The sequence below is a fragment of the Scyliorhinus canicula genome, chromosome 10 (assembly GCF_902713615.1).
Source record: "Scyliorhinus canicula chromosome 10, sScyCan1.1, whole genome shotgun sequence".
In the NCBI taxonomy this organism is placed as follows: domain Eukaryota; kingdom Metazoa; phylum Chordata; class Chondrichthyes; order Carcharhiniformes; family Scyliorhinidae; genus Scyliorhinus; species Scyliorhinus canicula.
In genome coordinates, this window is record NC_052155.1 from 81381633 (window position 1) to 81409152 (window position 27520).

Here is a 27520-nt window from a genome sequence, read left to right on the forward strand (position 1 = left end):
CTGGCCGACTGTAATATCGCTCTTGTGTTAATGACTCCGGTGTGCGCCGGCTGACTGTAATATCGCTCTTGTGTTAATGACTCTGGTGTGTGCTGGCCGACTGTAATATCACTCTTGTGTTAATGACACCGGCATGCGCCGGATGACTGTAATATCGCTCTTGTGTTAATGACTCCGGTGTGCGCCGGCCGACTGTAATATCGCTCTTGTGTTAATGACTCCGGTGTGTGCCAGCCGACTGTAATATCGCTCTTGTGTTAATGACTCCGGTGTGTGCCAGCCGACTGTAGTATCACTCTTGTGTTAATGACTCCGGTGTGTGCCGGCCGACTGTAATATCGCTCTTGTGTTAATGACTCCGGTGTGTGCCAGCCGACTGTAATATCGCTCTTGTGTTATTGACTCCGATATGTGCTGACCGACTGTAATATCGCTCTTGTGTTAATGACTCCGGTGTGCGCCGGCTGACTGTAATATCGCTCTTGTGTTAATGACTCTGGTGTGTGCTGGCTGACTGTAATATCGCTCTTGTGTTAATGACTCCGGTGTGTGCCGGCCGACTGTAATATCGCTCTTGTGTTAATGACTCCGGTATGCGCCGGCTGACTGTAATATCGCTCTTGTGTGAATGACTCCGGTGTGTGCTGGCCGACTGTAATATCGCTCTTGCGTTAATGACTCCGGCGTGCGCCGGCTGACTGTACTATCGCTCTTGTGTTAATGACTCCGGTGTGTGCCAGCCGACTGTAATATCGCTCTTGTGTTAATGACTCCGGCGTGCGCTGGCCGACTGTAATATCGCTCTTGTGTTAATGACTCCGGTGTGTGCCGGCCGACTGTAATATCGCTCTTGTGTTAATGACTCCGGTGTGTGCCGGCCGACTGTAATATCGCTCTTGTGTGAATGACTCCGGTGTGTGCCAGCCGACTGTAATATCGCTCTTGTGTTAATGACTCCGGTGTGTGCTGGCCGACTGTGATATCGCTCTTGTGTTAATGACTCCGGCATGCGCTGGCCGACTGTAATATCGCTCTTGTGTTAATGACTCCGGCGTGCGCTGGCCGACTGTAATATCGCTCTTGTGTTAATGACTCCGGTGTGCGCCGGCTGACTGTAATATCGCTCTTGTGTGAATGACTCCGGTGTGTGCCAGCCGACTGTAATATCGCTCTTGTGTTAATGACTCCGGTGTGTGCTGGCCGACTGTAATATCGCTCTTGTGTTAATGACTCCGGTGTGTGCCAGCTGACTGTAATATCGCTCTTGGGTTAATGTCTCCGGTGTGTGCTGGCTGACTGTAATATCGCTCTTGTGTTAATGACTCTGGTGTGTGCCAGCCGACTGTAATATCGCTCTTGTGTGAATGACTCCGGTGTGTGCTCGCCGACTGTAATATCGCTCTTGTGTTAATGACTCCGGTGTGTGCTGGCCGACTGTAATATTGCTCTTGTGTTAATGACTCCTGTGTGCGCCGGCCGACTGTAATATCGCTCTTGTGTTAATGACTCCGGTGTGTGCTGGCCGACTGTAATATCGCTCTTGTGTTAATGACTCCGGTGTGTGCTGTCCGACTGTAATATCGCTCTTGTGTTAATGACTCCGGTGTGTGCCGGCCGACTGTAATATCGCTCTTGTGTTAATGACTCCGGTGTGTGCCGGCTGACTGTAATATCGCTCTTGTGTTAATGACTCCGGTGTGCGCCGGCCGACTGTAATATCGCTCTTGTGTTAATGACTCCGGTGTGTGCCAGCCGACTGTAATATCGCTCTTGTGTTAATGACACCGGCGTGCGCCGGCTGACTGTAATATCGCTCTTGTGTTAATGACTCCGGTGTGCGCCGGCCGACTGTAATATCGCTCTTGTGTTAATGACTCCGGTGTGTGCTGGCCGACTGTAATATCGCTCTTGTGTTAATGACTCCGGCGTGCGCCGGCTGACTGTACTATCGCTTTTGTGTTAATGACTCCGGTGTGTGCCAGCCGACTGTAATATCGCTCTTGTGTTAATGACTCCGGTGTGCGCCGGCTGACTGTAATATCGCTCTTGTGTTAATGACTCTGGTGTGTGCTGGCCGACTGTAATATCACTCTTGTGTTAATGACACCGGCATGCGCCGGATGACTGTAATATCGCTCTTGTGTTAATGACTCCGGTGTGCGCCGGCCGACTGTAATATCGCTCTTGTGTTATTGACTCCGATGTGTGCTGACCGACTGTAATATCGCTCTTGTGTTAATGACTCCGGTGTGTGCCGGCTGACTGTAATACCGCTCTTGTGTTAATGACTCCGGTGTGTGCCGGCCGACTGTAGTATCACTCTTGTGTTAATGACTCCGGTGTGTGCCGGCCGACTGTAATATCGCTCTTGTGTTAATGACTCCGGTGTGTGCCAGCCGACTGTAATATCGCTCTTGTGTTATTGACTCCGATGTGTGCTGACCGACTGTAATATCGCTCTTGTGTTAATGACTCCGGTGTGCGCCGGCTGACTGTAATGTCGCTCTTGTGTTAATGACTCCGGTGTGTGCTGGCCGACTGTGATATCGCTCTTGTGTTAATGACTCCGGCATGCGCTGGCCGACTGTAATATCGCTCTTGTGTTAATGACTCCGGTGTGTGCTGGCTGACTGTAATATCGCTCTTGTGTTAATGACTCTGGTGTGTGCCAGCCGACTGTAATATCGCTCTTGTGTGAATGACTCCGGTGTGTGCTCGCCGACTGTAATATCGCTCTTGTGTTAATGACTCCGGTGTGTGCTGGCCGACTGTAATATTGCTCTTGTGTTAATGACTCCTGTGTGCGCCGGCCGACTGTAATATCGCTCTTGTGTTAATGACTCCGGTGTGTGCTGGCCGACTGTAATATCGCTCTTGTGTTAATGACTCCGGTGTGTGCTGTCCGACTGTAATATCGCTCTTGTGTTAATGACTCCGGTGTGTGCCGGCCGACTGTAATATCGCTCTTGTGTTAATGACTCCGGTGTGTGCCGGCTGACTGTAATATCGCTCTTGTGTTAATGACTCCGGTGTGCGCCGGCCGACTGTAATATCGCTCTTGTGTTAATGACTCCGGTGTGTGCCAGCCGACTGTAATATCGCTCTTGTGTTAATGACACCGGCGTGCGCCGGCTGACTGTAATATCGCTCTTGTGTTAATGACTCCGGTGTGCGCCGGACGACTGTAATATCGCTCTTGTGTTAATGACTCCGGTGTGTGCCAGCCGACTGTAATATCGCTCTTGTGTTAATGACTCCGGTGTGTGCCGGCTGACTGTAATATCGCTCTTGTGTTAATGACTCCGGTGTGTGCCAGCCGACTGTAATATCGCTCTTGTGTTATTGATTCCGATGTGTGCTGACCGACTGTAATATCGCTCTTGTGTTAATGACTCCGGTGTGTGCCAGCCGACTGTAATATCGCTCTTGTGTTAATGACTCCGGTGTGTGCTGGCCGACTGTAATATCGCTCTTGTGTTAATGACTCCCGTGTGTGCCGGCTGACTGTAATATCGCTCTTGTGTTAATGACTCCGGTGTGCGCCGGCTGACTGTAATATCGCTCTTGTGTTAATGACTCCGGTGTTCGCCGGCTGACTGTAATATCGCTCTTGTGTTAATGACTCCGGTGTGTGCTGGCTGACTGTAATATCGCTCTTGTGTTAATGACTCTGGTGTGTGCCAGCCGACTGTAATATCGCTCTTGTGTGAATGACTCCGGTGTGTGCTGGCCGACTGTAATATCGCTCTTGTGTTAATGACTCCGGTGTGTGCTGGCCGACTGTAATATTGCTCTTGTGTTAATGACTCCGGTGTGCGCCGTCCGACTGTAATATCGCTCTTGTGTTAATGACTCCGGTGTGTGCTGGCCGACTGTAATATCGCTCTTGTGTTAATGACTCCGGTGTGTGCCGGCCGACTGTAATATCGCTCTTGTGTTAATGACTCCGGTGTGTGCCGGCTGACTGTAATATCACTCTTATGTTAATGACTCCTGTGTGCGCCGGCTGACTGTAATATCGCTCTTGTGTTCATGACTCCGGTGTGTGCCGGCCGACTGTAATATTGCTCTTGTGTTAATGACTCCGGTGTGCGCCGGCTGACTGTAATATCGCTCTTGTGTTAATGATTCCGGTGTGTGCTGGCCGACTGTAATATCGCTCTTGTGTTAATGACTCCGGCGTGCACCGGTTGACTGTAATATCGCTCTTGTGTTAATGACTCCGGTGTGTGCCGGCCGACTGTAATATCGCTCTTGTGTTAATGACTCCGGTGTGTGCCGGCTGACTGTAATATCACTCTTATGTTAATGACTCCTGTGTGCGCCGGCCGACTGTAATATCGCTCTTGTGTTAATGACTCCGGTGTGTGCCGGCCGACTGTAATATTGCTCTTGTGTTAATGACTCCGGTGTGCGCCGGCCGACTGTAATATCGCTCTTGTGTTAATGATTCCGGTGTGTGCTGGCCGACTGTAATATCGCTCTTGTGTTAATGACTCCGGCGTGCACCGGCTGACTGTAATATCGCTCTTGTGTTAATGACTCCGGTGTGTGCCGGCCGACTGTAATATCGCTCTTGTGTTAATGACTCCGGTGTGTGCCGGCTGACTGTAATATCACTCTTATGTTAATGACTCCGGTGTGTGCCGGCCGACTGTAATATCGCTCTTGTGTTAATGACTCCGGTGTGTGCCGGCTGACTGTAATATCGCTCTTATGTTAATGACTCCGGTGTGTGCCGGCTGACTGTAATATCGCTCTTGTGTTAATGACTCCGGTGTGTGCTGGCCGACTGTAATATCGCTCTTGTGTTAATGACTCCGGTGTGTGCCGGCTGACTGTAATATCGCTCTTATGTTAATGACTCCGGTGTGTGCCGGCTGACTGTAATATCACTCTTATGTTAATGACTCCGGTGTGTGCTGGCCGACTGTAATATCGCTCTTGTGTTAATGACTCCGGTGTGCGCCGGCTGACTGTAATATCGCTCTTGTGTGAATGACTCCGGTGTGTGCCAGCCGACTGTAATATCGCTCTTGTGTTAATGACTCCGGTGTGTGCTGGCCGACTGTAATATCGCTCTTGTGTTAATGACTCCGGTGTGTGCCAGCCGACTGTAATATCGCTCTTATGTTAATGACTCCTGTGTGCGCCGGACGACTGTAATATCGCTCTTGTGTTAATGACTCCGGTGTGTGCCAGCCGACTGTAATATCGCTCTTGTGTTAATGACTCCGGTGTGTGCCGGCTGACTGTAATATCGCTCTTGTGTTAATGACTCCGGTGTGTGCCAGCCGACTGTAATATCGCTCTTGTGTTATTGATTCCGATGTGTGCTGACCGTCTGTAATATCGCTCTTGTGTTAATGACTCCGGTGTGTGCCAGCCGACTGTAATATCGCTCTTGTGTTAATGACTCCGGTGTGTGCTGGCCGACTGTAATATCGCTCTTGTGTTAATGACTCCCGTGTGTGCCGGCTGACTGTAATATCGCTCTTGTGTTAATGACTCCGGTGTGCGCCGGCTGACTGTAATATCGCTCTTGTGTTAATGACTCCGGTGTGCGCCGGCTGACTGTAATATCGCTCTTGTGTTAATGACTCCGGTGTGTGCTGGCTGACTGTAATATCGCTCTTGTGTTAATGACTCTGGTGTGTGCCAGCCGACTGTAATATCGCTCTTGTGTGAATGACTCCGGTGTGTGCTGGCCGACTGTAATATCGCTCTTGTGTTAATGACTCCGGTGTGTGCTGGCCGACTGTAATATTGCTCTTGTGTTAATGACTCCGGTGTGCGCCGTCCGACTGTAATATCGCTCTTGTGTTAATGACTCCGGTGTGTGCTTGCCGACTGTAATATCGCTCTTGTGTTAATGACTCCGGTGTGTGCTGGCCGACTGTAATATCGCTCTTGTGTTAATGACTCCGGTGTGTGCCGGCCGACTGTAATATCGCTCTTGTGTTAATGACTCCGGTGTGTGCCGGCTGACTGTAATATCACTCTTATGTTAATAACTCCTGTGTGCGCCGGCCGACTGTAATATCGCTCTTGTGTTAATGACTCCGGTGTGTGCCGGCCGACTGTAATATTGCTCTTGTGTTAATGACTCCGGTGTGCGCCGCCCGACTGTAATATTGCTCTTGTGTTAATGATTCCGGTGTGTGCTGGCCGACTGTAATATCGCTCTTGTGTTAATGACTCCGGCGTGCACCGGCTGACTGTAATATCGCTCTTGTGTTAATGACTCCGGTGTGTGCCGGCCGACTGTAATATCGCTCTTGTGTTAATGACTCTGGTGTGTGCCGGCTGACTGTAATATCACTCTTATGTTAATGACTCCGGTGTGTGCCGGCCGACTGTAATATCGCTCTTGTGTTAATGACTCCGGTGTGTGCCGGCTGACTGTAATATCGCTCTTATGTTAATGACTCCGGTGTGTGCCGGCTGACTGTAATATCGCTCTTGTGTTAATGACTCCGGTGTGTGCTGGCCGACTGTAATATCGCTCTTGTGTTAATGACTCCGGTGTGTGCCGGCTGACTGTAATATCGCTCTTATGTTAATGACTCCGGTGTGTGCCGGCTGACTGTAATATCACTCTTATGTTAATGACTCCGGTGTGTGCCGGCCGACTGTAATGTCGCTCTTGTGTTAATGATTCCGGTGTGTGCCGGCTGACTGTAATATCGCTCTTATGTTAATGACTCCGGTGTGTGCCGGCTGACTGTAATATCACTCTTATGTTAATGACTCCGGTGTGTGCCGGCCGACTGTAATGTCGCTCTTGTGTTAATGATTCCGGTGTGTGCCGGCTGACTGTAAAATTGCTATTTTGTGCAATGACTCTAGTGTTTGTCAGACAACTGTAACGTCGCTCTTGTGTTAATGATACCCGTGTGTGTTGGCCGATGTAATATCGCTCTCGTGTGCAATGATGTTGGGGTGTTTGATCAATGTCTTCTCGCATGATTTGAGGTGAGTTCAGGTCGGGTGAGCGCCAGATTTCTTGACATAACATTCTGGCCATTGGGTTATCTTTTCTCATCTGCTGATATGAAAAGAAGAGTTCTGACCAGCAATCTTATTTCCCAGCTTTTAGTCATATTCTATTTTAAGATCTACAAGACCAGTTCAGACCAGTATTCATATTTCCCAGTTATTTACTTTTTTCCATCTTCCAGCTGTTAAAAAAATCAGTTGGTCTAAAACAAGTGTTACAAACTCAGAATCTTCCTCCCTTGTGCTTCAAGGGAGTGGAAATTGTTCCTCAGTAATTGCTTTCTGGGTTATTATTACTGACAGTGGGAACTTCTATGGGGGAGGTGTAAGATGGCTGAATAGTGAGGCCTAGGGCAGGTGGGGTAAAAATGGACACAATTTCTGAGCGTATTCATCTCCTCCGCACCAACTGAGGTGGGATAAGGGGCTGCCACCAGCCCACTCCCAGGATTTGTGTGGGTATTTAAGCTGCTTTACGGGTTAACTGCTGATAGGAGAGCCCAGGGAGAAGGCAAGAGACAGTCCTTCTGGGCCAGAGAAAGAGGGGTGCTCCTTCCCGAACTGCCAAGCTCATCAAACAATGGAACCTCCAATGTAAACTGCTCCCTGGCTACTCCAGCACGTGACACACCACAATCTGTCAACTTTCAGCTTGATGATCTGATCCCCACTGCCCACCACCCCCCCTCCCCGCCTCCTGAGATCAGACCTCCCCCCTGCACCCTCTCCTCCCCCCTCTCACACACTCCCACCGGATCTGGTGCCCACTCGAACTGCTTCATTTGGAAGGCTCTCTGCCAAATGGAAGCCAGGTCTGTCGAAAATTCTCATTTCTGGGTGGAAAATTTGCCAAGTAAAAATATTGCGCACTGTGGAATTATTCTCAGCAGTGTGTGGGGAAAGTAGGACATTTGGATTTTTTGCAGGCTACCAGACCCCTCTACTCCCCAGAGTCATCATTTTTCTTTTTGTACATTCTGTAACTGTATAGTGGGTATGGGATGCAGCTTAGCTTCCTTTCTCACAGTGCACAGAGCTCAGTGCCCTGACTCAAAACCTCTCCAGCCTTCTGGGCGAACATTTAGCAGCAGGAGCAAGAAAACTGGCTGTTGGTGCAGCAAAGTGGAAGCATGGACTAGCTGGCTCAATCGTCAATTGCACAAAACATGCAGTGTTGGCAACTGTGAAAACAACATATTGATCCAAGCTATTTATCATCTGATTTTCCTTTAGAGATCACAACTGAGCTGCACTGTTCAGCCCTGAACTGCTCTGTATGGGTGTACACTCCACCTGACTAGCTTCTAATGATCATGAGTCGAAATGCTCAGAATATGAGCTGAACACAGTAGTCAATGATTACAGTGTTAAAATACACACCGTGAATATGATTTACATTGCACCTTACTCCAAGATTTTACTCCATATTACAGAGAAGGAGGTGCTGGAGGTATTAAAGCGTATCAAGATAGATAAATCCCCATGACCTGGTGTAATGTATCCCAGGATGTTGTGGGATTCTAGGGAGGACATTGCTGGCACCCTAGCTGAGATATTTGATTCATCGACAGCCACAGGAGAGGTGCCTGAAGATTAGAATGTAACAAATGTTATACCCTTGTTTAAGAAGGACTAAAGGGATAAGCCTGGGAACTACAGACCGGTTAGTCTTACTTCTGTAGTAAACTGTTTGAAGGTATTCTGAGGGACAGGATCTATAGGCATTTTGACAGGCAAGGGCTAATTAGGGAAAGTCAGCATGGCTTTGTAAGGGGAAAGTCATGTCTCACCAATTGGACTGACTTTTTTGAAGGGGCAACCAAGAAGGTCAATGAGGGAAGTGCAGTTAACGTTGTCTACATGGACTTTAGCAAGGCTTCTGACAAGGTACCGCATGGTAGCTTGTTGCAAAAGGTTCAATCTCACAAAATCCAGGGTGAGGTAGACAATTGGATACAAAATTGGCTTGGCAGCTCAAGCCAAAAGGTGGTTGTGGAGGGTGGTTTTTCAAACTGGAGGCTTGTGACCAGCGATGTGCCTCAGGGATCGGTGCTGGGTCCACTATTATTTGTTATATATATTAATGATTTGGATGAGAATTTAGGAGGAATGGTTAGTAAGTTTGCAGATGACACCAAGATTTGTGGCATAGTTTATAGTGAAGAAGGTTATATAAGATTGCAACAGGATCTTGACCACAATTGGGCCAGTGAGCCGATGAATGGCAGATGGAGTTAAATTTGGATAAATGTGAGGTGCTGCATTTTGGTAGATCGAATCGGGGCAGGACCTACTCAGTTAATGGTAGGGATTTGGGGAGAGTTACAGAACAAAAAGATCTAAGGGTACAGGTTCATAACTCCTTGAAGGTGGAGTCGCAGATGGACAGGGTGGTGAAGAAGGCATTCAGCATGCTAGGTTTTATTGGTCAGAATATTGAATTCAGGAGTTGGGACGTCTTGTTGAAGCTGTACAAGACATTAGTCTGACCACACATGGAATACTGTATTCAGTTATGGTCACCCTATTATAGGAAGGATATTGTTAAACTAGAAAGTGTGCAGAAGAGATTTACGAGGATGCTACCAGGACTTGATGGTCTGAGCTATAAGGAGAGGCTGGATAGGCTGGGACTTTTTTCCCTGTAGCGTAGGAGGCTTTGGGGTGATCTTATAGAGGTTTATAAGATAATGAGATGCATAGATAAGGCAGATAGTCAACATATTTCCCCAAAGGTAGAGGAGTCTAGAACTAGAGGGCATAGGTTTAAGGTGAGAGGAGAGAGATACAAAAGAGACCAGAGGGGACATTTCTTCACACAGATGGGGGTGAGCATCTGGAACAAGCTGCCAGAGGCAGTGGTAGAGGTGGGTACAATTTGTTCCTTTAAAAAACAGTGAGACGGGGCAGCACGATGGCACAGCTGGTTAGCCCTGTTGCCTCACGACACCGAGGTCCCAGGTTTGATATCGGCTCTGGGTCACTGTCCGTGTGGAGTTTGCACATTCTGCCCGTGTCTGCGTGGGTTTCGCCCCCACAATCCAAAATAAATGTGCAGGATAGATGGATTGGCCACGCTAAATTTCCCCTTAATTGGAAAAAAATGAATTGGGTACTCTAAATTCATTAAAAAAAACAGTGAGCCAGTTGCATGGGCAGGGTGGGTTTGGAGGGATATGGGCCAGATGCGGGCAAGTGGGACTAGCTTAGTGATAGAAACTGGGCGGTATGGACAAGCTGGGCCAAAGGGCCTGTTTCCATGCTGCAAACATCTGTGACTCTATAAGAAATAATGAAAGGTTAAATCTGTGAAATAAATGCTAACTCATTCTCCCAAAAAATGGAAATTAAATCTGGCAGGATGTGGAGTTGGGGAAATGCCTCTACCAAAGCCCAACTTTCCTCCCACTATTTCATTTGTTGCTAGCTGAATAGCAGTTGAAAAGTGAAGTGGCTGCTCACCAAATGGGCAATGTCAAATATATAAAGAACATAAATAAAAAATCATTCTCTCCACCAGAGACTCCAGAGAAAAAGCCTTTTTATCTTTTGAGCGAGGCTAAATCCAGCTTTAAGATGAGAAACAAAAGAACTCGCGGCGACATGAGGATAGTTTTTATGCAGCCAGTTGTTTAATTTGTTAATGCACAGGTTTAAATAATTTATTTAAAAAGAAGAGATGCAGCGAGTCAATCTGGACTCCAGTGTCTGAACGGATGATGGAAGCAGATTCATATGTAGCTTTGCAAAGGGAATTGAGTGAGCACTTATTAAAGGGAAAGGATTTCCAGGGAACGAAGAAGGGAGTGAGATCAATTGGGAAGCTCTTTTCAGAGAGCCAGATCAGGTGCATTTGGTGAAACGTCCTGCTGAGGTGCTATATCATTCTCTGATTCTGCAACATATAATAGCATTACTGGTAGGATTTCTCCACCGGGATTGCAGTGTGAGTACGATGCTGCTCCTGGGTCTCCTATGCCATTGCTCACAGTAATTTTCAATTTTCAATAGAGATTTGGAAACGGTGTGGGCAGGACAGTGATGTTGTCGAAGCTAATTATACTTTTTTAGAATAATTTTATGTATTAATTAAAGAGTTCCTCCACAGAGTCATATTGCATCTGTTGAAATACTATTTATTAATTTGTTAAAATGTTGGGTGATGTGGTCCACTGTTGTCAAAATTGCACTCCATGTACTGAGGGCAGATTCATTGACTTATTTCATTTGTGACTGGCATATGATCCCAAAAAACTTGAGTCTGTGTAATTAGAGCAGATTAATTTATCCGTTTGGCATACAGCCTCTAAAATCAAATTCCTACAAGATGAGTCCTCTTCAAAGAACAATTAATTTTACTGAGCTCATATTTAATACTATAATTAATAACCGGCTGCCTATTCCACCTGTTGATACTATTCCTATCTGGAAATTAGAAGCACCATTTATTAATGAAATAATGTATAATTAGAAAATATGTGACTCTTGGAAAGGAGACTATACTGGTGCCAACATAGTTGAGATATGACATGTTAAAGGCACAATAAATAGTGCTGCCAATGTGGGAATGCCTGAAACATTAATCTAACAGATAGTGTGGACAGTTCAGTACTTATGGCACTTATGTACCTTACATCAAACACCAACGATTGACTGACCATCAGGTAGTCATAGACTCTAAAACAGAATAGCACAGCTAACTGCAAGAGACTCCAGTTTCAGCTAAGGTGCTTAAGTATGTTTCTGAGCGTTATAAGATAGGAGGGTTGATTTCATGTTCTCACACTCTCACCAGGAGTCACATTCAGAAGGTGTCTGTATCAGTGAAAGGGCTACAATTGTGGGAGCTTGATTCTCCCAGCCGAGATTCACGTGAACAAGTCTCCCACTGGGGTGATGGGATTGTGGAGATGCCTTGTATCAGTTTGCCATGGATCCCCCATTTCAAAGTAAGAGAATGCAAGCTTCATATGAGTCACCAGTAACTCCATCTATTTCATAAACCTGGGGTGGGATTCTCCCATACCCGGCGGGGGCGGGGGGTCCTGGCGGGACGGAATGGCGTGAACCACTCCGGCGTCGGGCCACCCCAAAGGTGCGGAATCCTCCACTACTTCAGGGGCTAGGCCCGCCCCGGAGTGGTTGGCGCCCCGCCGGCCAGCGGAATAGGGGCTTGGCGCCATGCCAACCGGTGCCAAAGGGCCTCCGCCAGCCAGCGTGAGTCGGCGCATGCGCGGGAGCGTCAGCGCGTGCTGGCGTCATCCCCACGCATGCGCGGGAGGGTTCATCTCCGCATCAGCCATCGCGGAGGACCACAACGGCCGATGCGGAGTAATAGAGTGCCCCACGGCACAGGCCGGCCCGCGGATCGGTGGGCCCCAGCCACGGGCCAGGCCACCTTGGGGGCACCTCCCGGGGCAAGAGCCACCCGCGACCCCCCAGGAACCCCGGAGCCCGCCCGCGCCGCCAGGTCCCACCGGTCAGGGACCTACTCTGATTTACGCCGGTGGGACTGGCTACTGACGGGTGGGACTTCGGCCCATCACAGGCCGGAGAATTCGGGCAGCCCCGGCGCCCATTGGGCACGATTCGCCCCTACCCGGCGGGGCGGGGGGTCCCGGTGGGACGGAGTGGTGTGAACCACTCCGGCATTGGGCCGACCCAAAGGTGCGGAATCCTTCACTACTTCATGGGCTAGGCCCGCCCCGGAGTGGTTGGTGCCACGCCAACCGGCGCCGATAGGCCTCTACCGGCTGGCGGAGTCGGCGCATGCGCGGGAGCACCAGCGTGTGCTGGTGTCATCCCCACACATGCGCAGAGGGATTCACATCCGCACCGGCAATGGCGGAGGACCATGGCCTCTGGTGCGGAAGGAATAGTGTGCCCCCATCGCACAGGCCCGCCCGCGGATCAGTGGGCCCCAACCTCAGGCCAGATCACCTTGCGACCCCCCAAGAACCCCAGAGCCCACCCGCGCCACCAGGTCCCGCCGGTAAGGGACCAACTCTAATTTACGCCGGCGGGACCGGCATAGAACGGGCGGGACTGCGGCCCATCGCGGGCCGGAGAATCCGGACAGCCCCGGGGCCCATTCTCTGAGGCGGGCGGCGCGACTCACGCCGGGCTGGTTTTTGGGGTCGGGAGAATTGGGAGGACAGCGGGGACGGGATTCACGCCGACCCCCGCGATTCTCCCACCCGGCGGGGGGTCGGAAAATCCCGGCCATTGAGTCGTGCTGGACCCTGCCATTCTCCGAGGCTGCCATTCACGCCGAGTCGGTTTTTGGGGGGGGGGCGGGAGAATTGGGAGGACGGCGGGGGCTGGATTCATGCTGACCCGCGGCAATTCTCCCACACGACGGGGGGGTCGGAGAATCCCGCCCCTGCTATTTGCTTTACTCCCCAATCTCTGGACTAGTATGCATAATTGACCTTTTTCAAATTAAATAAAGTCACGATAGTCCCAGATGCTTAAACATAGGAGATTACAATGGGATAAGAGAAGAGCTAGCTAAGGTAGACTGGGAACAATGACTTTATGGTGCAACAGTTGAGCAACAGTGGAGAACCTTCCAAGCAATTTTTCACAGTGCTCAGCAAAGTTTTATACCAACAAAAAGGAAGGACGGTATAAAGAGGGAAAATCGACCATGGATATCTAAGAAAAAACTTGCTCAGAATATAAAAACAGATAGTAAAAGTTTCTACAAATATATAAAACAAAAAAGAGTGGCAAAGCTAAATATTGGTCCTTTAGAGGATGAGAAGGGAGATTTAATAATGGGAGATGAGGATATGGCTGAGGAACTGAACAGGTTTTTTGTGTCGGTCTTCACAGTGGAAGACACAAATAACATGCCAGTTATGTAAGGTAAAGATGCATGGCATTAAGGGTAAAGTAGTAGCATGGAGAGAGGATTGGTTAATTAATAGAAAGCAAAGAGTGGGGATTAATGGGTGTTTCTATGCCAGATTTACATGCCAGATGGAAATGAGGTTATGACAGGTGAGGATCTTGAGAGGATTGTTATCACTAGGGAGGTAGTGATGGGCAAGCTAATGGGGCTAAAGGTAGACAAGTCTCCTGGCCCTGATGGAATGCATCGCAGAGTGCTAAAAGAGATGTCTAGGGAAATTGCAAATGCACTAGTGATAATTTCCCAAAATTCACTAGACTCTGTGTTGGTCCCGGCGGATTGGAAATGAGCAAATGTGACACCACTGTTTAAAAAAGGAGGTAGGTAGTGAGCGGGAAATTATAGGCCAGTGAGCTTAACTTCGGTAGTAGGGAAGATGCTGGAATCTATCATCAAGGAAGATATAGCGAGGCATCTGGATGGAAATTGTCCCATTGGGCAGACGCAGCATGGGTTCATAAAGGGCAGGTCGTAATTTAGTGCAAATTTTTGAGGACATTACCAGTGCGGTAGATAACAGTAAGCCAATGGATGTGGTATATCTGGGTTTCCAGAAAGCTTTTGACAAGGTGCCACACAAAAGATTGTTGCATAAGGTAAAGATGCATGGCATTAAGGGTAAAGTAGTAGCATGGAGAGAGGATTGGTTAATTAATAGAAAGCAAAGAGTGGGGATTAATGGGTGTTTCTATGGTTGGCAATCAGTAGTTAGTGGTGTCCCTCAGGGATCAGTGTTGGCCCAGCATTGTTCACAATTTACATAGATGATTTGGAGTTGGGGACCAAGTGCAATGTGTCCAAGTTTTCACAGTAAGAAGTCTTACAACACCAGGTTAAAGTCCAATAGGTTTGTTTCAAACACGAGCTTTCGGAGCACGGCTCCTTCTTCAGGTGATTTCTTCAGAAGGAGCCGTGCTCCGAAAGCTCGTGTTTGAAACAAACCTGTTGGACTTTAACCTGGTGTTGTAAGACTTCTTACTGTGCTCACCCCAGTCCAACGCCGGCATCTCCACATCCAAGTTTTCAGACAACACTAAGGTGAGTGGAAAAGCAAAAAGTGCAGAGGGTACTGGAAATCTGCAGAGGGATTTGGATAGGTTAAGTGAATGGGCTAGGGTCTGGCAGATGGAATACAATGTTGACAAATGTGAGGTTATCCATTTTGGTAGGAATAACAGCAAACGGGATTATTATTCAAATGATAAAATATTAAAACGTGCAGCTGTGCAGCGAGACCTGGGTGTGCTGGTGCATGAGTCGCAAAAAGTTGGTTTGCAGGTGCAACAGGTGATTAAGAAGGCAAATGGAGTTTTGTCCTTCATTGCTAGAGGGATGGAGTTTAAGATTAGGGAGGTTATTTGTAATTGTATAAGATGTTAGTGAGGTCACACCTGGAGTATTGTGTTCAGTTTTGGTCTCCGTACCTGAGAACGGACATACTGGCGCTGGAGGGTGTGCAGAGGAGATTCACTAGGTTAATCCCAGAGCTGAAGGGGTTGGATTACAAGGAGAGGTTGAGTAGACTGGGTCTGTACTCGTTAGAATTTAGAAGGATGCGGGGTGCAGGGGGGGGGGGGTATCTTATGGAAACATATAAAATTATGAAGGCAGTAGATAGGATAGATGCGGGCAGGTTGTTTCCACTGGCGAGTGAAAGCAGAACTAGGCGGCATAGCCTCAAAATAAGGGGAAGTAGATTTAGGACTGAGTTTAGGAGGAACTTCTTCACCCAAAGGGTTGTGAATTTATGGAATTCTTGGCCCAGTGAAGCAGTTGAGGCTCCTTCATTAAGTGTTTTTAAGATAAAGATAGATAGTTTTTTGAAGAATAAAGGGATTAAGGGTTGTGGTGTTCAGGCCAGAAAGTGGAGCTGAGTCCACAATAGATCAGCCATGATCTCATTGAATGGCGGAGGAGGCTCGAGGGGAGAGATGGCCTACTCCTGCTCCTAGTTCTTATGTTCTTATGACCATAGGCTGCTTTCTCCTTCGAAGGGGAGAGCTGACTACTGATGGTTTAACCTGAGGATCACCACACCTCAGGCGAGGAGGAAGGTTGAGAAGGCAGGGCCTTCATGAATAACATCAGCCAATGCAGGAATTGAACCCATGCTGCTGGTCTTGCTTTGCAACAAAAACTAGCTATCCAGCCAAACTGGCCTCCAAACTTGGTGTGCTCATGAGCTCTACTATCTGGAAGGACAAGGGGAGCAGACACATGGGAATGCCACCTCCTGCAAGTTCCACTCCAAGCCTCACTGGGAACTATATTGCCATTCCTTCACTGCAGCTGGTTCAAAATCCTGGATCCTACAGCACTGTGGGAGTTCCTACACCACATGTACTGCAGATGTTCACGAAGGCAGCTTACCACCACCATCTCAAGAGCATTTGGGATGGGCAATAAATGCTAGTCTAGCCAGAAACACCTAATTCCGTGAAATAAAAACATTCTGGGTGGTGTATTCCGGCCCTTGCCATGGCCGGCAACAGGATATTCCAATCTCACTGACGTTTGTGGCGTTTTGCATGGCGGATTGTCATCATTGTTGGGACAATACGTCAATGACAGCAATGGGAAGGGCCAGAAAAATCTGCCATCTGCCCTTTTCTGATCACAAGTAGAACATGTTTATTTTGATCTTTATTCCGGTTTCAACATTACCTACAATCTACTTCAGCATCTTTCCAAAACTCCTGGAATAATTTTCTACAATGTCTTTGGTAAATATTGGTGAAAGTTTAACTGTGGAACGCCATTCCCAACAGAGGAACAAGAGGCTGGCGGAACAGAAACCAGGGGAACAGGAAGCCAGAGGAACAGGAAGCTGGCAGAACAGGAAGCCAGAGGAACAGGAGGCTGGCAGAACAGGAAGCCAGAGGAACAGGAAGCTGGTAGAACAGGAAGCCAGAGGAACAGGAAGCTGGCAGAACAGGAAGCCAGAGGAACAGGAAGCTGGCAGATCAGGAAGCTGGCAGAACAGGAAGCCAGAGGAACGGGTAATGCAGTGAACCAATCAGCCACCAGAATGTGCTGCCAAAGGACATCCAGAAATGATGTCAGAGGAGATGTGTGCCAGGGCACTTCAGCAGCTTTCGGAAGCTAATCACATCAATTAACAATTGATATGTCAAAACCCGCCCCTTCTCCCCTCTTTCCTCCTGCCCCTTTACAAAAAGACGGAACTGTTGTGTTTCAGTGAGAAACATGTTTTATTGCAAAAAATTTGTAAACGTTGAGGTCGTTTTATGTCATTATTCAACTGATTACGTCCACCCTGTGTCTGCATGGGCTTCCTAGAACCATGGAATAGAACCATAGAATTCCTACAGTGCAGAAGGAGGCCATTCAGCCCATCAAGTCTGCACTGGCCCTCTGAAAGAGAATCCTACCTGGGTCCATTCCCTGGAACCTAACCTGTACATACCTGGACACTAAGGGGAAATCTAACACGGCCAATCCACCTAACATGCACATCTTTGGACTGTGGGAGTAAACTACAGCTGTGGTGATATGCATCATTGTAAATACACAAGGGGTTAATGTAAATATACTACGACTAAGTAAACACTAGAGGAAGCACCAGAGATGTCCTGACATGCAGACATACAGCTAATGAACACATAGAATAGGACATGACCAATGGGCAGTCAAGACACCCAGAGGTGACACTACCACAAGGGGGCATTACACAACCCATATTTAAGGATAGGGCACACATGCTCTGTCTCTTTCCACAGGCGACACTTAGAGAATAGGACAGGAGCAGATCAGAAGCATCACACCCACCACGCGGCTTAGAGCAGACTGGTTAGTTAGACTGAGTTACTATAGCAAGATTAGCAGGAGAGTCGAACTCATAGAGAACTGTGCTAATGGTTCAATAAATCACATTGAACTTACTTCAAAGTCTGGAGTATCTTTTGGTCAAAGCTGCATCGAGTTGGAACCTGTGTTATCCCAGAGTACATAACACATCAACAGCACCCAGACGAAACCCACACAGACACGCAGAGAATGCATAAAGTCCACAAAGACAGTCATCCAAGGCTGGAATTGAACCCAGGTCCCTGGCACTGTGAGGCAGCAATGCTAACGTCTGTGCCACCTTGCCACCGCCCGTTTCCTCCGGGTGATCTGGCTTCCTTCCACAGTCCAAAGATGTGCAGGTTAGGCAGATAGAACATAGAACAGTACAGCACAGAACAGGCCCTTCGGCCCTCGATGTTGTGCCGAGCAATGATCACCCTACTTAAACCCACGGAACCCGTATCCCAACAATCCCCCCATTAACCTTACACAACGGGCAATTTAGCATGGCCAATCCACCTAACCCGCACATCTTTGGACTGTGGGAGGAAACCGGAGCACCCGGAGGAAACCCACGCACACACGGGGAGGACGTGCAGACTCCACATGCAGATTGGCCATGCTAAATTGCCCCTTCGTGTCCAAAAGGTTAGGTGGAATTATGGAGATAGGGCTGGGACATGGGCCTGGGTAAGGTACTCTTTCAGAGTGTCGGTGCACATTTGATGGGCCAAATGCCTTTCTTCTGCACTGCAGTGATTCTATAAACACTCATTTTAAAAATCAGATGTTACAGTGACAGCAAAAAGTCTTGGGGTGCATTTAAAATGGACGGCATGGTAGAACAGTGATTAGCACTGCTGCTTCACAGCACCAGGGCCCCGGGTTCGATCCCCAGCTTGGGTTACTGACTGTGCAGAGTCTGCATGTTCTCCCCGTGTCTGTGTGGGTTTCTTCCGGGTGTTCCAGTTTTCTCCCACAGTCCCGAAAAACGCACTTGTTAGGTGAATTGGACATTCTGAATTCTCTCTCTGTGTACCCGAACAGGCGCCGGAATGTGGCGACTAGGGGATTTTCACAGTAACTTAATTGCAGTGTTAATGGAAGCCTATCTGTGACAATAATAAAGATTATAAAGATTATTATACCTTGCAGCTCTACGTGTCCATTCCTGGAAGGAGAGCAGCTTGTGACCTGTGTCTGGTTCCCACAGATCCATTTGCTGCAACCATTCATAACTTTGGAGTAGTGGTCTGTGATTGACAACTTCTACACACCTTTTGCAGCTTTGATTCATTCATCTCCCTTCACGGTTCAGAGGCCGAAGTGATGAAACTCCAATGTTTACAAACAGACTTGTGAGCAAAATTATAGCTCATGAAATAAAAGGGAAAGTAGTCACTTGGATAGGAAATTGACTGAGTGACAGGAAACAGATGCAGTGATAAATGGTTGCTTTTCAGGTCAGAGGAAGGTTAATAGTGGAGTTGCCCAGGGGGTCAGTGTTGGGACCTTTGGTCTTCCTGATTTATATTAATGACCTGACTGTGGTGTTCAGGGCATGATTTCAAAATTTGCAGATGATACGAAGATTTAAAATGTTCTTAACTTTGATGAGGATAGTCTTAAGCCTCAAACAGACATGGACACGTTGGTGAATTAGGCAAACAAAAGGCAGGTGAAGTTCAATGCAGAAAACTGTGAGGTGATTCATTTTGGCAGGAAAAATATGGAACAGCAGTGGAAAATAAAGACAGAAGATGCAGGAACAGAGGGACCTCAGAGTATATGTACAGAAGACATTGAAGGTAGCTGGGCATGTTGAGAGAGCAGTTAATAAAATAAATGGTATCCTCGGTTTTATTAAAAAGGCTATTGAGTACAAGAGTAAGGAGTCCATGTGGACTTGTATAAGACACTAGTTCGGCCCCACCTGGAATATTGTGTCCAGTTCTAGGCACCATGTAAAGATATTGGAGGGAATTCAGAGGAGATTCACAGGAATGATTCCAGGGATGAAGAACTGTAGATACGAGGTTGGATTGGAAAGGTTAATTTCCTGGGAGAAGGGTGAGAAAAGACTTGATGACCAGTATTCAAGGGGTATGTACCGGGTAAATAGTGAGTAACTGTTCCCATTCGAGAGAAAATTAAGAATGAGAGAGCACAGATTCAAAATAATAAGTAGAAGTAATGTGAGGAAAAACCTGGAGAGTGGTTGGAGCCTGGAACAAACTTCCTGAGAGGATGGTGGAGGCAGGTTCAATCGAGGTATTCAAAAAGGAATTGCTGAAGCTGAACTCAAAGCCCTATAAGGACTCCACCAGCTAACACTCTGTGATAGTCTCACATGTGAACAATACTGACACCACCTTTGGGCACCTCATTTTCTCACTTTGACAGACTGTTCCTATCACATGCAGGACACCAGATCCTTCCCTCTTGCACTCATCCATGCCCCAAACTCGACTCCACACTACTTCCCTCACTCTTGCTATTCCTGAACCACCACGTGCTGCCATTCTCCTGCTCCCCCCACTTGTGCTGCAGAATGAATAAGAAAATCGGTTGACCTGAGACGCAACTGGACAAACCTGGTTGATGTTAAACAAACTTCAATTGGGGCCATGAAATAAAACTGCTAATTTTATCTTGAAGGTAGGATGTAAGTTTAAAAGGTTTTGTGCCAGTGAGTATTCATGGTATGTAGATTTATTAAAAGTGGGAACCTGTCACAGTACAGCCTGAGGCTTGACATGCCACAACACCGCCACTGACTTAATCTCTGCAGCTAAAGCCAGTCAGGATATTGAAATTTTGGCTCCATCCTAATTTAGTCAACCTGCACGCCACATTTTCCATTCCCGCAGTATCCATTATAGTATCTTTCCTGCTAACTTGTTAGTTTAAATGCGTCAATGCCAGCTGTCAATGCCAGTTTCGTTTTGCATAAAACTTTTCAGCGTTTCTCAATACCTATCCTGCCTTTGATTACATTTTCTTCTTGGATATGCCACTAAAATGCAAATGTGAACCACAAAGGACTGTTTTGTTTTATCAGCACCTTGGTTTATACTGGTGAAAAGGTAAAATTGATCATTTTAATTTGGTTTCCTCAATACATAATTATCACAGCTCGGTAAAAACACTGGGCAGCATTCTCCGCTTGGGAAACTATGGGTGTCTTTCTCTGTCCAATGAAGCCGGACTCACGAAGCAGCGTTTGGGCGAAGAATCGCGCATCAGCCAAGAATCGAGGCCAGTGCCGAGCACCAAACGGAATGCCACACTCCTGTGCCTCAACAGCGGCATGAATGCATTCTATGTTGCACGTACAGTAAATGCCGTTGACACATCATTAATGGGCCCACCTTGATATTCTCTGGGTCTCCTGCAATACTCCGCCTCTGCTGTGAGGAATTACCAATGTTGAGGCTCACTTGTGGTTTTTGAAATCGGGAAATAGGCGCTGTGGCTGCTGAGGGAGATAGAGGAGGTAGGACATGTTCCCAATGAAGCAGCCGTGGGCTGCTGATCCTCCCATACCTGCGCCCCCTCCATGGTCCCTACCTGCCTTACTACAAAGTGTGGGCCCTGAGTTGGCAAAACCGGCAGGTATAATCCATGGGATAGAGGATGATGATGACACGGCTCTGTGATGAGCTCTGGTGTTCCACATTGTTCAACAACGTCTGACTCCTGCCCATGTTGGAACCTTTGTGAAGAGGTGTTTATTGTGCGCAGGTGAACATGTCTGTTAGAAGCTAGAGCAGGCATTGTCAAACTCGGGGGTGTGACCCGCGGGTGGGTCGCGGGCGGATGTCGGGAGGGTCGTGGAAGCGTCCGTCGTGGCGCTTCCGATAGCGCAAATCTGCGCACAACAACCGCAGCAGCCGGCTGTTAATGCCAGTTGCAAGCAGCCTTCAAAATGGCCGTGATGATGTTAAAAAATTGCGGCCACACTGCGCATGCATGCCCAATCATCGGCGCACATGCACAAAACTATGCGTATGCACGCCGATGATCGGGCATGCATGCACAGTGCAGCCACTTTTTTAAAAAACGGTCGCAGCTTTTATTTTACAAGTTCGGGGGGGGGGTTCATTCATTTTATTCATTTATTTTATTCATTTAATTTTTATTTCTTTCATTTATTTTACTCATTTTATTAATTTTTTTACAAGCTCGGGAGGGTAGGATTTATTTGATAAAGTCTTACAGGAACAAAATGCACAACTCCATTGAGACTCCATACTTTCCGCCACCAGAAGGCTTCACCTTCATCCAACAGGTTCCATTGGAGGAGCGTGTACGAGGGCCAAAGGGACCCAAAACCATTTCCTCCATTTTTGTCAGCAGCAAACCAGGTAAGAGAAAATGGTGGGTCGCGCAGGTCGGCCGCGTGGGTCGTGAAGGCGGCCAGCATGGGTCGCGAAGGTCGGCCGGGTTGGGTCCCGAAGGTTGGCCGGTTTGTAAAAATGGGTCCCCGGAAAAAAAGTTTGAAGAACACTGAGCTAGAGCCTATTGTGTGCTTCCAGTACCTTGCTGACAATATTAATAGCCATCCTGGCTATTCATTTTGGCTGCAGAGTGAGAGATACTACGATCTCATAGTTACCCCATATATTTTTTGAAATCTTCCTGATTTCCTACTAGATTACTTGACATTTGTAGTTTTGCTGAGAATTGCACTGAAAGGCACTGGAGCCTGTTCAGAGATGCGCTGCAGGTGTTTATTTACCCTAAGGCAAATACAAAGCAGTTACAATATAAATAAAATACAGAAATAGAATAGAATCAATCTCACACACTTTAAAGCCTTCTGGACTCAACAATGATTACAATGACATCAGATCATAACAACTGCCCTTATTCTTCTGGACAGCAGGTGCCAGTAATAGTTTTGCTTTTGCCACTTACGGCTTGTAATAACTCCAGCCGAGGCCAGGCTAACACAGAACTTGGGCTTGTTATTGAGCAAACCAAAGCCACAGTCGCGGCACACAATGTTAGAGGCACAATGCTAGCGGCCCATCCCTGTGACCATCAGGAACACTAGTCTGAGTCTATGCTACACATTTTAAACTTCCACCTGTGAGTCCCTATTGGGCGAGCTTCTGTCTGTTCAAAACAGGAACTTGTACTCTGCTACCCCCATGGGGAGATCATCCTCTGTGGTTTTCATGGGCGTCATAACATCCTTCCCTCCTCAAGCCGTTTCACCCCCAGTGCTGCCACGGCGATGAGGTCTCTTCCACCTCTTTGTGCGAGGCAGGTGGAGCCGGATCATAGTAACAGAGGAACAGAAGTAGGCCATTCAGCCCCTCGAGCCTGGCCCGCCATTCACTGAGATCATGGTTGATCTATGGTTACATGTGTTTTTGGCCCATATCCCTTTAAAATTAACAGCTGTTCTATCATCAATTGCCATTTGTGGGAGAGAATTCCAAACCTCTACCACCCTTTGTGCATTGAAGTGCTTCCTAACTTCTCTGCTGTACACTCTGGCCCTAATTTGTAGACTATGCCCCTAGTTTTAGAATCTCCAAACAGTGGTGATAGTTTTCTTTATGTAAGGGAGGTGTAAAACGGACAGATGACCTTTGCTTTCTCAGAGAGCGTCTGAGGGTCACCGACGCAGTTTCCTCCTCAGTACCGGCCAACGGGGGAAGTCCTCATTCCTCGGTCTCCACGTCAGCAGCTGGGTCTTCACTATCAGGGAAGATGGGCATAAGGGTGGGGTGTATCCCTGTGTCAGAGATGGCCACTACTGGGGTCAGAGATGCTATTTTGGCGGGAATAGGCTCCCTACTTCTAAGGTGCTCCAGGTGCTTCCTCAGGACTTTCCCTTGGACTTTCACCTTTTAGGAGACGGGCCCCACTTTTCTAGTACGACTCCAGAGGCCTAGTTGGAGCCATCTCTGATGTTACGCACGTAGATCTGTGCTGCCCTGATGCTGCCATCCTAATGTGTTTGGTGCCATTCGATTTCAGAAAAGCCTGGAACTCCCGACTAGTGAAGAATGTATCATTGTCAGAGACAAGATTCTGGCATGCTGTAAATGTAAAAGCCCTGCTGGAGTTTCTCAATCATGGCTTCAGAGGTTTCTCAATGGACAATTTCAGGTCTAGGTTGGGCTGTGCCAGTAATTTCTTCTGAGTCCTGGGCCGGGATTCTCCGAGCCTCCGCACCGCAATCGGCGCTCGGCACGGGGGCGGAGAATGGGCGCCAGACCCGTGATCGGGTCTGACGCCCCTCCTGCGATTCTCCGGGGATCGGAGAATTGCCGCCAATCGCGCATGTGCGGTCAATGCGGCACCGGTCGGGGGCCATTGAAAGAGGCCCACCGCAGCAATTCTCCGCCGACAACTGGCCGAATTCCCGCCGGCGTGGTTCACTCATGGTTCCACCCAGCGGGAGCTCGGAGTGGCGGCTGTGGAACCAGTCCGCGGCTGTCCTGGTGGGGGACGGGGGGGGGATCCGTCACTGAGGGGGCCAGGGCGGCCAGGCTGGCGATCGGGGGCCACCGATCGGCGGGCATTCGCGACCTCGCGGGGGACCTATATTGTCGGGGCTAGCCCGCGGTGTGGGTCCACCATGTTGCGCGGTGCAGCCGCCACAGGCCGGAAGTGCAGGGCCCTGTATCGGCTGCCGGAGCTGCGAGGAGCACTTCAGGGCCCTGCTAACCCCCTGCAAAACGGAAAGTCCAGAGTGATTTGCGCCCGTTTTCTCGCGGGCGTCGGGGCACAGCCCCATTATCAGAGTATTCCACCCCATATATTTGTAATTCCACTCAACAATCTACCATAGAGCATCTTAGTCAGGGATGGGCCAAATTTGCGATATTCCGCCAGTTTTCGGAACCTACTGAGGAATTCAGTGATGAGTTCCCCCGGGGTCCTCCCTGAGGGGCATGGACAGCACGGATAGGGAGCAGCTTTCTCCTTAGTTGAAGGGTCAGTTACAAGGGGGCACAAGTTCAAAGTGAGGGGTGGGAGGAAAATCCTTTTTACCCAGAGAGTGGTGTCGGTTTGGAATGCACTGCCTGGGAGGGTGGTAGAGGTGGGATGCCTCACATCCTTTCTAAAGTAAATGGATGAGTACTTGGCACGTCATAACATTCAAAGTTATGGGCCTAGTGCTGGCAAGTGGGATTAGGAGGATAGGTCAGGACCTTTCATGTGTAGGTATAGATTCGCTGGGCAGAAGGGTCTCCTGCACTGTAGTATTCTGTGATTCTGGTGTTGAGAAGCCATTCTGTAGTGATGAGGTTTGATAACTCAGAAGAGCTAGATTAAGGTCTTAATTTTTCCTCAACAAATCTTTGTTGGTTTGTACCGCTCTCTCAGCTTCTCCCTTGGCTTCAGTATAGCGAGGTCAACTGCCTACATGCCCAAACTATATTTGTTTGCAAAACTGTGGAATAGTGCATTAGCAAATTGAGGCCCATTGTTGGGCACTATGATGTCCTGGGTGCCTCGTGTTGCATAAATGTTCTTGAAATTTGGATGACTTTTTCTGTTGTGATACTATCCAATCAGTTCACTTCAATCCACCATGAGTAGTAAGGCATGCTTCCCCCAAAAAGTCCATTCCCAATCATTCCATGGCAACGTAGAAGGACTAGTGATTCTTTTTGTTCTTGGCTATTTACAGTACAAGTAAGAGAGTTAGAAATTATTCCTTCTATAGAGCGGGTAATGTAATACCACCAGACTGATTCCTGGGTTTTCGCACACATTTTGCTATTCCTAGATGACCTTGGTAAAGTCTTTGAAGAATATCAAGCCAATGTGTTCTCAGAATGACTATTCTCTAATTCAATGGTAAGCTTGCAGGTCTTCTTCAAAAGAAGTCTCATCAACCCCATGCCTTGCTATCACTTCCTCAGTGATAGATCTTACTGCATAAGGTAGTGTATTGATCTGATCTTGTTGATCTTTTTTGTGTAATACTGAAGCTGTTCTGTACCTTGTGTGTGAATATTTTCCTCCAGTTATCCCAATTCTGAGCAGGTTGCAAGCCTTCTACACTTTGGAATGGTTCTCGGATTGGGAGTGTAGATTCCATCCTTCTGCTGAGCCCTGGAATTGTTCCTTGGAATGAAACTCGAGGTGCTCAGCTCGTTTTCCGAAGGTTTTCCTGCTAGTTCGGGTGATCTTGGGCCAAGAATTCCCAGGCATCAGTGAGGATGTACATTTTCAAGGAGACTTTGTGGGTGTCCTTGAAGCATTTCTTTTGCCCTCCTGGGGTCTGTTTGCCATGTCGAAGCTCCGAATAGAGCGTTTGTTTCGGGAGTGTCGTGTCAGGCATGCAGACATAAAGGACAGATGGTAGGTGGAGAAAGTGCAGAAGGTCCAGCAGTTAGCCAACAGCCAAAACACGCAAGGTTCCTTTAACGTAGTCAAGACCACCTATGGCCCAAGCACCCAAGTCTCCACCACACTGCTGGCCAAGAACAGAGAATTGTTCATCAAAAACAGAAAGGCAGTCAGCACCCACTGGAAGGAGAACTTTGAAGGCCTCCCTCACACAGATTCACTCTTCAACGAGAATGTCCTCAACTCTATTCCCCAACATGTTACCAACCACCACCTCAACACAACCCCAACACGACACAAGGTAGAAAAGGCCATTCAACAGCTTAAGAACATCAAGATATCAGGAGCAGATGGAATCCTGCTGAAGCACTAAAACATGGTGGAACATAAGAACATAAGAACATAAGAACTAGGAGCAGGAGTAGGCCATCTGGCCCCTCGAGCCTGCTCCGCCATTCAATTAGATCATGGCTGATCTTTTGTGGACTCAGCTCCACTTTCCGGCCCGAACACCATAACCCTTAATCCCTTTATTCTTCAAAAAACTATCTATCTTTACCTTAAAAACATGTAATGAAGGAGCCTCTACTGTTTCACTGGGCAAGGAATTCCATAGATTCACAACCCTTTGGGTGAAGAAGTTCCTCCTAAACTCAGTCCTAAATCTACTTCCCCTTATTTTGAGGCTATGCCCCCTAGTTCTGCTGTCACCCGCCAGTGGAAACAACCTGCCCGCATCTATCCTATCTATTCCCTTCATAATTTTAAATGTTTCTATAAGATCCCCCCTCATCCTTCTAAATTCCAACGAGTACAGTCCCAGTCTACTCAACCTCTCCTCATAATCCAACCCCTTCAGCTCTGGGATTAACCTAGTGAATCTCCTCTGCACACCCTCCAGCGCCAGTACGTCCTTTCTCAAGTAAGGAGACCAAACTGAACACAATACTCCAGGTGTGGCCGCACTAACACCTTATACAATTGCAACATAACCTCCCTAGTCTTAAACTCCATCCCTCTAGCAATGAAGGACAAAATTCCATTTGCCTTCTTAATCACCTGTTGCACTTGTAAACCAACCTTCTGTGACTCATGCACTAGCACACCCAAGTCTCTCTGAACAGCGACATGCTTTAATATTTTATCGTTTAAATAATAATCCCGTTTGCTGTTATTCCTACCAAAATGGATAACCTCACATTTGTCAACATTGTGTTCCATCTGCCAGACCCGAGCCCATTCACTTAACCTATCCAAATCCCTCTGCAGACTTCCAGTATCCTCTGCACTTTTCGCTTTACCACTCATCTTAGTGTCATCTGCAAACTTGGACACATTGCCCTTGGTCCCCAACTCCAAATCATCAATGTAAATTGTGAACAATTGTGGGCCCAACACGGATCCCTGAGGGACACCACTAGCTACTGATTGCCAACCAGAGAAACACCCATTTATCCCAACTCTTTGCTTTCT